The sequence below is a fragment of the Hydra vulgaris genome, chromosome 09 (genome assembly GCF_038396675.1).
Source record: "Hydra vulgaris chromosome 09, alternate assembly HydraT2T_AEP".
NCBI lineage: Eukaryota > Metazoa > Cnidaria > Hydrozoa > Anthoathecata > Hydridae > Hydra > Hydra vulgaris.
Genome location: NC_088928.1, coordinates 62426012 through 62437537, shown reverse-complemented (window position 1 = coordinate 62437537; position 11526 = coordinate 62426012). Strand labels below are relative to the sequence as shown.

Sequence of the window (11526 nt, the reverse complement as noted above, 5' to 3'; positions counted from 1 at the left end):
GCTTTTTTTTTTATAGATTTTTAGATTTTTATAAAAGTTTTCAAGATTTTTTGTTGATGAATTAGTATTTCAATGATTGATCTGATAACTGATTTTAATTAATATTATTTTTTGTATATTGATTTTTTATATCATTTACCTTTTTTAGTATACACAAAAGATGCTAAATGCTTTAAAATGCTGAATTAAACTCCAATTCAATACTGAATTGGAGTTTAATTCAGCTATTTAAAATTTAAAAGATATACCATTTTTTACCAATATATTGTGGAAAATTGGATACCATATATAGATTCTATAACAGCTTTTAGTATCAAAAATGTATATCACCTTAGCAATCGTAATAATAATCGAATAGAGAGGTTTAGTTTTTTAAAAGCTTGTGTTTTCTAGAATTGTTTTTTGTTTCTTTCTTGTGTGCAAAAGTTTATTATACTCGTATATATACTTAAAATTAATGTTTGTATACTATGTTAATATACTAGTTTTGTGAGGTTGTATCCTGCTACTGGTAACTTGTAATCCAGTACAACTTAATTCAGAAAGAGCATTTCATAGTAAAAAATTGCTTAAACTCTTCCATAATGAAATTTAAATGGCATTTTGGCGAACCATTCAAACCACACTTGTGTGGAAACATGTTGTAAAGCTTTTTTTTTGAAAAAGGTCATCATAGCAATACATATTATTGACATTATTTTAGCTTTCGTGGTACTCTAAAGAAATTAATTTCTTCTTTAAAAATTGATATGGATGTATTGGTGAACAATTTACTGGGTATATTTTTCTCTCCGATCTATGGAATCTGCATATTCATATAGGTAATGCTTATATTATAATAATATTTCCTATAGCTTGTTTTTTTATTTAATTACATTTCTTTTAATACACTAGAATCATAGCACATCAGGGTTTGTGGTAACCAGCCCTTCTATGCATGATGCATATTATATAGATCTAGATTTTTACTGTTCATGCAATTTTCAAAAAGAAATGAGGCTCTTGGTTATCTTGGTTACTTTAATTTGTATTCATATTATCATTTTAAATATTACATTTATTATTATCAACAATGAATAAGTATTAATAATACTGGCTCTTGTCTACTAATACTCCAAACTTGGCCAATGCTGCACAAAGCACTACCATCTCTTTTCCGTGTGTTCCATAATGTTGTTAATGAAATTCCATAACTTTGTTAATGAAAGAAATTGCATCTTACGTAGCTGATCAGCTGCAATGTCTGAATGTCTGAAAAAATTTATATTTAATAATACTCCAGAAGAAGCTTTTAATGCTTTAAAAAACATTGAGTCGATTCATTTTGAAATAAACAACAATGCAGTTGTTTCATGTTTCTCAAAATATGTTGATGTCTTAGACAGACAACTAACTGTTAATTGCAGTCTTGACACTGCCATTGTTGCATCAACTGATGTTGCATCAACTGATGTTGCATCAACTGATGTTGCATCAACTGATGTTGCATCAACTGATGTTGCATCAACTGATGTTGCATCAACTGATGTTGCATCAACTGATGTTGCATCAACTGATGTTGCATCAACTGATGTTGCATCAACTGATGTTGCATCAACTGATGTTGCATCAAATGTTAAAACAACTGAGGCTTCAACAAATGGTGTTGCATTAACTCAATCTAATGAGCAGTGTCCATTTCTAAAACCTTTTACTTAAGAATTATTTTTTGGCACAATACCAAAAATCCGTGGCAGACCAGCTGCAACTAGACAGCGTGCATTCAAAATATTTGGTACTAAAATAAGTAAGCCTTCATCCTTATTGCCTAAGACCTCAGAATCTCTGCAAAATAGTACAATGGAAAGTAGTGTAATCCAAGTTCAACAAAATGACAGTTGCAAGGAATTTGGTTTTGATGATCCTCCCAAAAAAAGAACTAAAACAGTTCTTTGGATTCAATGTGATCATTGTAATAGTTGGTATCATTCTTCCTGCTCTGGTCTCAAAAAGAAACTAAAGTCAAGTGAACAGTTTAGGTGCAAACAATGTGCTTAGTACATTGAATACTTTTCAGTATATTGTTTTTACATAAACTAAAATGAGATTTGTAAAAACGAGATTTTGTGTTTATATAATTATATATTATAATTTATATTTATATATTTAGTATAAATCTATAGAGAGAGACTTATTTATATATATTTATATACTATTTTTAAAATATTCTATATAAAGTATAGTATTAATATAAGTATATTTGTTACTAACTAAATACTAACTTGTTTCCATTGTTTTTACATTCCAGTGATATATAGAATATATCAATGGAATTAGGGCCCTGCGAATTGGATTTGCTTCCAGGGAAGTTATTTACCCAAAAGATAATTTAGAAGTCGTATTGAGTATGTCAGCTAACTTAGATCCTACGGCTTATTCACTTTTTTTCCCAAGAAATGGCATAATTGGTTCGCAACCTTGAACATGCAACATTGGTTAGAAATCATGGCAAGAAACTATTTTAGCGATATGCTGCTGATACATATGTTAGAATTGAAGACCATTGTCTTTCATAGAAATAACCAAAGCAAACTGAGAAGCATGCAATATGATGCCTTGCATGAAGATGTAAGCAACCTTGGTAACAATCACAATGTTCAACCAGGGTGCGTTATAGGTTTCTGTTCACTTAGGAAGTCTTGAAAAAACTATGAAAATGCTATGTTTATAATTAAAAAGTTAAAGTAGTAAAAAAGAACTTGTAAACCAAATCTTTTTATTACTTTTTGTCTACAACCCAATATAGTGGTGTGTGATAAGAAAAATACACAAATTTATTTTAATCGAAGTTCAATCTTATGTATGTCTACTTTTTATTATACTCAACTTTCTCATTTCTTTCAGATATTCTTCGATATCACGACTGATAAGTTGAAGATTATTATAATAACTTTGTTTTTATGACTGTAATTAATTAGATTATTATCAGATTTGTTGTATATATTTTTGTTCTAATATAAGTCACCGCATTTTTTACGAATCAAATTTTATTAAACTTTCATATAACTGATTATAATTATCTTATAATTAAATGATTTTTTTTTTTTTGAAGTTCAAACATAATTGTATTCTTTTTTTTTTAGTTGCCATTGCTTTATTAGTTAGCTTAATGTTGAAACATGGTTTAATTTAGTAAATTTATATGATATGAAATTTACTGTGTTAACCAATATTCACAGTAATAGTCAGTATTCTAAACTATTGAGGTAACATTAAAAAGTCTTTTTTTTATTGGTTAATTGTGCTATAGCTATTTTTCAGATAATATATCAAGTTAAATTGTTATTTAATTATTACAAACCCGTATAACGGGTTGCTTACTGCTAGTACAACTAATTTTAAAATAAAAAAAGCGTTTAGATGTAAAAATATAAAATATTAAGTACCTAGGATAATGTTATATTTTTTAAGTTATTAATATACTTCTAAAAAGTATTATTTTAGCTTCGAGATAATGCTGAGTCACTTTAATTCATTTTATTTTTTACTTAACTGCACATGGTAGTAAGACCTTATTCCAGTCATGTAATTCATACATCCAGAAATTAAGTCATACATCCGGAAATGTAAGATATTTATGTTAAAAGGTTTACATCATTGTTTGTTAAAAGGTTTACATCATCAAGTTGACTTAATTAAAACATTTTATGCTTTACAATATTTAGATTGAAGCTTTTAAAAAGACTTAAGAATTAACCTTGTAATCAAAGTTTAAATTTATAATATGAATAATTCTTTCCGATTTGCAATATTTCAGAATCTATAAATGATAACTTCACGGTTGAAATTTGGTCAAAGTTGCTGAATTTTCGTCAAATTCGTTTACCTTTTTTCATCTTTGCCTGTGCATTTTTTACTTATAAGAAATAAAATTATGCCCTCAATGCTGAAAGTATTAATTTTCTAACAGTGTATGATTGTCGCATAGGCCTATTTGTTAACACTTTTTTATTCAAACAAAATTGTAAGGATGGGGCTGGAACTTGGTCACTTAACCCTATATTGAAATCTATTAGACATATTAAAAGACTCTTAGTCGTAAAAATAGATGGAGAAAATTTTGGTTGCTATGCAGCTATATACAGTTCCCTTTTTCATTGGTTAATCAAAATATAACAATATTTTTTGAAATTTTATTCTCAATTACATTTATATGTTTTCTCCAATTAATATTTTATTTTAGAATTACGCCCAAGAATTTTAACGATTTTTCCCTTTTTATTAAATTATTATCAATAAAAAGATTCGGTAGTTTCCATGGAATATTTTTTTTAGAAGCATGATGGAATAATGTGTATTTAGTTTTATTAATGCTTAGGGATAGTTTAATGGATTTAAACCATTGGCTTAGTTTATCAAGTTCTTTGTTTATTGTTGAAAATAAAATATTAATATCTTCATTGGAATAAAAGTTAGTATCAACGGCAAATAAAATTGAGTTTAAGATATTAGAAAAATTATTTAAATCATTAATAAATACTAGAAATAAGAGGGGTCGTAGTATTGAATCCTAGGGAACACCGCATGTTATAGACATATTATTCGTTTTTCCAACTTCGTATGAAATGTTAAACCAATCAAGTTTGAATTTCGTATACCGTAGATTTTGCGTTTGCATAAAAGAATCATATGGTCAACTATATCAAAGGCTTTGCTTAGATCTATAATAACACATAAAATATACTTTTTTTCATTAAACCCTTTAAATATACAAGATGTAAAATTGCGTGATCAGTAGAATGACCAGATTTAAAACCAAATTGTTATTGTACAAAATATTCATTTTGCATAAGAAAGAATAGAGCCTATTATACATAATTCCTTCTAGAATTTTTGAAAAACGTAAGAATTGAGATTGGCCTATAATTAGTAACGTCATAAGGATCACCTGATTTTAAAATTGGGACAACTCTAGCGATTTTTAACTTTTCCGAAAAATCTTTTAAAGATAAATTAAATATATATAAGAGTGGGATTTTAATGAGTTTTAGTGAATTGATAATGGTGATACTACTTATATTGTCAACTCCTATTTTTTTAGACTTGATTAAAGAAACCGCGACTAATAACTCTTCTTCAGTAAGTTTTTAATTAGGTATAATATTAGTGTTATTAGAAACCAAGTATGCATTAAAGCTGGTTTGTGAGGATTCAATTTTTGATGCTTATGAAGTACCAACATTTACAAAAAATTCATTGAGTGTTTCAGCCACTAGTTGTTTCTTTAAAACGTAGTTATTATTAAATTTGAGTAATTTTGGAATAGTATTTCTGTTAGAATTATTTTTACCAATGACTTCCTTAATATTACACCAAGTAGGGGAGACCGGGGCTAGTTGGCTCGGTTTTTACTGTATGAGCTCTGTAGCCCTAACAGTACATTTTTTTAAAAATATTAAAGTGTAGTCTTAAAGAGTATGGATTAGGGTATCTTATAAAATTTGCATTCATTTACAAAAAAAAATTCTTGGGGCCTTTCCGGACCTTCAAAAAAAAAAAAAAAATTTGCGCCAACTTACCCCACAACGGGGTAAGTTGGCGCAAACTATAAAAAAGATTATTAATGCACTATTAAGTTTTTTTAATAAACAGTCTATAGATCCTGAAAAACGGCAGCTTTGAGAAAAAAGTCTGACTGGGTAGAGTAAACCAATTGTGACTGGAACTTTTACAATAATTTTTTTTTCATACGACTAAATATTTTCTTTGTAAAGTAAAAAGGAAGCGATGTTCTAAAAGTTACGTTTTTGTCCAAAAAACGCATAAATCTCAATATCTCCCATGCGCATGCGCGAATCCTGACAATACTACAGTGAATGATGAAGTGGTCAATGAGGAAGTTTCTGAGTAATTTTTGTCACTTTCTGATGAAAGGCTCTAAAGATAAACGCAGTTCGTCAACTTAGCCCTGCGGCCAACTAGCCTCGGTACTTTGAGGATCATTCGAGTGCTTTTTTAATTGATCTGAATTATAAGATTTTTTTGATTTTTTTACAATTGACTCAAAGTGCTGTTTGTAGTTTTTATAATTAGTTTCATTACGAATGATTCATTTTTTAAAGAAATTTGTTATATAGTCGTTGTTTTTTTTTAGAAGATTTAAGAATACAATTTAAGGATTTAATAGCGTTTTTGTTTTAACCAATTTTGAGACTTCTGGAAATGCTTTGTTATAATATTTATAATATTCTGATATGAATATATCATAGGCTTTATCAGAGTTTTGATTCAGGAATAGGCCATCCCAGTTAACACACGATAAAAGGTTATGGAAATGTTTAAATGAGGATTCGTTTATTATTCTTATTGTTATTTTTTTATTTTTTTGAATATCACTTTTATTACATTTTTGTGAAATAATGAAAATGGGAAAATGATCAAAGATATTGAAGAGTGTCGGTACTACTTGGCTGTGAAGAGCCAATTTGATGGTAAATCCGTGGATTCGAAAGCAATATGGCCCACCTCCTCGCCGTGAGTCGATTTTTTCTCCCATCGAAGCCATAGCTAGTGCACTATTGTAATGTCGATTACTTGATCTGAAGTTTTTGTCATTTCTGTATTTCCATCCAACAGCTGTTGTAATTCTAGTAGATAATTTTGAATTGATAAAATAATGGTACCGAAATTGCAGCAGTCATTGTATTCGTTGTCTTTCTTATCGCTATGTTCAGCTGGAAAATGAAGAGCGCTGCAATGGATGCACTGATGGTTTATTTTTCCAATATATTGTTCTTCTGGTAGCATTAATTTGAATGTACCATCAAGCCCTGTTAGGGCTAGTTAGCGTGTAAAATTTCTATTCTGACGTTGCCGATAATGTTGATGTCGTTCTCAATCATTTTGCAATCGCCTCTGCCGCTATTCAGATGATTCTGTTAGGCGCTGTTTCAAATACCGTGGTCGATTATACTTGTGGGTTCGTTCGCTTTGTTTTGGCGTTACAAATCCGCCAAAACAAGACGAACGACATCGACAACCGCGACGATCGGCATCAATTGTCGCCGTTGTCGATGTTGTTTGCGGTCTAGTGCGAACCGTTGTCCACGCTGTTCGGGTGTTTCTTTTTCTGGTTGAGTCCTTTTTTTTAATTGCGTTCAATTGCAAATTGTCTTTGCTTCCCAAAATTGACGAATAAATATAATTCGTAGACATAATGCATTAGCTTAGCAAAAATAAAGAAATCTCTTGAGAGAACACTTGATTAACATCTGAAGACGCTTATATATACTGTTTGGTTTTTCTAGAAAGTTTCTAGAAAGGGCCAAAAGTTCGAAAGTTCGAAATGTTCTAGAAACTTCGAGAAGTTCTAGAAACTTTGAAGAGTTCTAGAAACTTTGGAAAGGTTCAAGAAAGTTCGAGAAGTTCTAGAAACTTTGGAAAAGTTCAAGAAACTTCGAAAAGTTCTAGAAACAAGTGCATTGTTTCCTCACAAAATAACCCTGATAAACAATATATTGGCTTAACCGAGGGAATGGAAAAAACGTTATGCCAACCACAAACAATCGTTTAAACACAAAAATATTCAAAAGAGACTATGCTGTCAAAATATATTTGGGATTTAAAAGAAAAAAATAAAAATTTTAATTTACAATGGTCTATTCTAAAATCTGCCCCTGCCTATAATAACATTTCCAAAAAATGTATGCTATGTTTGCAAGAAAAATTTGAAATAGTTACTCATTTATATTAGGAAAATTTATTAAATAAAAAATCTGAATTAATTTCTAAGTGTAGACACGAAAATAAATACCTCTTAAAAAATTATAAAAACAAATGACCAAATTAAATTATCCCCATTCCAAAGAAATTTATTTAATAATTACTTTCTGTAACTTCCCGTTAATCAAACAAATATAGTAATTAAAAGTTTTTTTTATTTTTATTTTTAGTTATGATAATTTCTAACTTCCTGTAAAATATTTTTTTCTATAAATTGAATTTTTTTTGAGATTTAGTAACTCCTCCTGATGATCCAGCAATGGTAAAACTTAAAGTTGAAGAAAAAAGTTAGATAAGTGTTTTTACTAATTTATATATATATATATATTATATATATATATATATATATATATATATATATATATATATATATATATATATATATATATATATATATATATAATATATATATATATATATATATATATATATATATATATATATATATATATATATATATATATATATATATATATATATATACATATACATATACAGTATTGAACAAAACATTTGCAACCAACATCGAACAATGCTAAAAAGTGTTCCTAATTTTACGTCTTAAAAACGTAACGAACTATTCTACCACAGCAAACAGTTCAGGAGTCTGGAGTCATAGCATGCCATGACATGAGCAATCAGCTGACAGGTGACAGCGCACAGGCAGAATTTCGTTGACAAGTGCCATTTTGCAGCGGACAAAACAAGTGCAACTTTTTTGGTTTGTTTCGTTTTCTTTCGTCCGTGTCAACGTCACGGAAGTTTTTTAATAATTAAAGGCAGTATCCAGAAGTTTCCAGAAGCATGCAGAAGCTTCCTGAAGTTTCCAGAAGAAGCATCTGGAAGTATCCAGTAGCATCCAGAAGTATCCAGAAACATTTAGAAGCATCCAGAAGCATCGAAAAGAAGCATCTAGAATCTTCCAGAACAGGTTCACACAGGTTCATTTTACTATATATACGACATGTAAATCGACATGTAATTCAGTCAGTATATGGAAGTCAATCAGTCAGTATTATCAAGACAGTTTATCGAAGTGAGTTTTATCAAAGTGTTTTATCAAAGAACATCAATACAAGAAGTGAAATACAACAAGTGTTTCATTACATCAATACAGTACACATCCAACCAAGACGTTGTGCATTAGAAAGAGCATTATTGTATCATCACAAGGTAAATGTAACACGGTAAGCCTTGAGAAGCGTGATTATTTATTTTTATTATTTTTATGACTTCAAGTGCAAAAATGGCCCCCGACAGTCTTGGATTGGAACTAAGAAAGAAAATTGTTGGCGATTACGTAAGTGGAATGTCACAAAAAAGTATTTGTGATAAATATTGCGTGAAAAAATGGACCGTATCAAGACTATGTTCCAAATATCGTTCTACGGGGAAGTTGGCAGCAGATAACAAAGGTGGAAGACCGCGTTCCACCACTTCTAGAGAGGATTCTATGATCGTCAGATCCGTCAAGAAGGATCCCTGGATATCATCAGTCGAGATACAAAAGCAATTAGAGCTGCCTGTATCGGACCGAACAATCAGACGACGTGCTGTTGAAGCCGGATTGTTTTCTCGACGCCCTGCAAAGAAACCGCTGCTTTCACTAAAAAACCAGAAGAAAAGACTCCTGTTTGCTACATCTCATATTGACTGGAATGTGCAGAAAAGGTGAACTGTCCTGTTCAGTGATGAATCGAAGTTCAACATCATTGGGAGCGATGGCATTTGCCGTGTACGTCGACCGGCCTGAAAACGCCTCGATTTACGTTACTGCCATAAGACCGTGAAGCATGGTGGAGACAATGTAATAATCTGGGGGTGTTTTTCTGCTAACGGTCTAGGTCCAATACATCGAAACAATGGAATAATGGACCGTTTCATGTATAAAAATATCCTGAAAGTTGTTATGTTACCTCATGCTGAATGGAATATGCCAACAAAATGGGTTTTTCAGCAAGACAACGATCCGAAACACACTGCAAAAGTAGTCAAACAGTGGTTTCAAGACAACCACCTATCGGTGATGGATTGGCCGCCTCAATCTCCGGATCTCAACCCTATCGAGAACCTGTGGGAGATCGTCAACCGCAGAATTAATCGTGAAGGTGTTCGTAATAAGGATCAACTGTTTGAACAAATCCAAAAGACCTGGGCAGCGATTCCACAAAGTTTTATTGATCACCTGATCGAATCTATGCCTCGAAGATGTAAGGCTGTGATCGACAACAAAGGATTCGCCACGAAATATTGATAGCGAAATACAGCTTGGTCAACATTTTGTCGAGTTGCACTTGTTTTGTCCAGAAGGAAATCAACTTTTTTTAATAATTTTGATTAATTTATTAATTTTCGTGTACAAATAATGAATTTTGTGATGAGTAAAACTTGAAGAACTTTGTCTCTAAACAGTTACATAGTTATTTCTCTAAATTGAAAAAATGCAGCACTTTTATATAAAGAAACTATATTAGCATTATTTTGTTGCACTCGTTTTGTCCGATACTATATGTATATATATATATATATATATATATATATATATATATATATATATATATATATATATATATATATATATATATATATATATATATATATATATATATAAATATATATATGGTATAAATTTACCTATGGGCTTTGTGCCTATTTATATGTACATGATGTTTGAATTAAATACATTAATAAAAATAATGTATATATATCATTATATATTTAAAAATATTTTGTCGGAAAGGTCTCTACAGGGTCAATTTTTACCCCGTTTTCAAGAAAAATTAAAAAAAAAGTAAAAATCTGTAATTTTTTTTATTATTGTTTCTAAACACAACATTATCCAGGCAATTCAAAAATATATAGGTTTCACATTTTTTCTAGAAAGAAAAGTCAATAACCGTATCCAAGAGCGATTAAAAACCGATGAATAATATTTTGCAAAATGCAACATTTTTTCATTTGTGTATAAATTTATAACTTTTATGCACATATGTATGAAATTTTTTTTTTAAACAAATTTTATAGTGTATAGTTAAATTTGAAATAATTATAATTTTTTATTATTGTATATTTGCATAAGTTATTTGTTTGAAATTACCATAAAATAAAAGTTTCTTGTTCAATTTCAACTTCTTCCTTAAACTAAAGTCCGCAAGCATGGACTTGATCGATATTATTTTGTTAAATCCTAATAAACATATATTATTAAAAAAAAAAAATCAGCTGCATTTATAATTATTCAAACCAACTTTAAAGGTCCAAAAAAAAATGTTTTATTTTATGTTATCAAAAATACTGATATCTCTACTTTTGTTTTATTTTGATAAATACATGTTTTCTTTATACAATCAAACAATTTTTCATACTTTTTTTATCACATAAAACATTTTTTTTTTATACAATCGAATTTGCTATCGAAATATTTAAAAATAGTTCAAATATTCATTTTTATTTTATTTTTATAAAATATTCCATCTATTTAACTGGATGAAATTACTTTAAAAAATGCATATTTTTGGATAACCCATGTAAAATGCAAAGTCATTATATTAATAGCATATTTTGAACATTTATTATCGCTTATTAATTCATAAAAAAGTCAGCTGCATATAATTAAAATAAAGGAACTTATATTCATTATATTATATTCATTATATTATATTCATTATATAAACAGTATTGACACTATATTTGTGTTGTATTTATACCACATTTTTAATCATATCTTTGTTATTCCGTATTGTACGAATACTTTTTATACTATGG

General features: G+C 29.2%; 1 long non-coding RNA gene across 1 annotated transcript; it reads left to right on the top strand.

Moving 5' to 3' along the window:
* Window positions 1-385: 385 nt before the first annotated feature.
* On the top strand, window positions 386-10883 carry LOC136084911 (uncharacterized). The gene is made up of 2 exons (XR_010640941.1): window positions 386-821; window positions 10642-10883. It is a non-coding gene; the product is annotated as an uncharacterized LOC136084911 (long non-coding RNA).
* The last annotated feature ends 643 nt before the right edge of the window (window positions 10884-11526 follow it).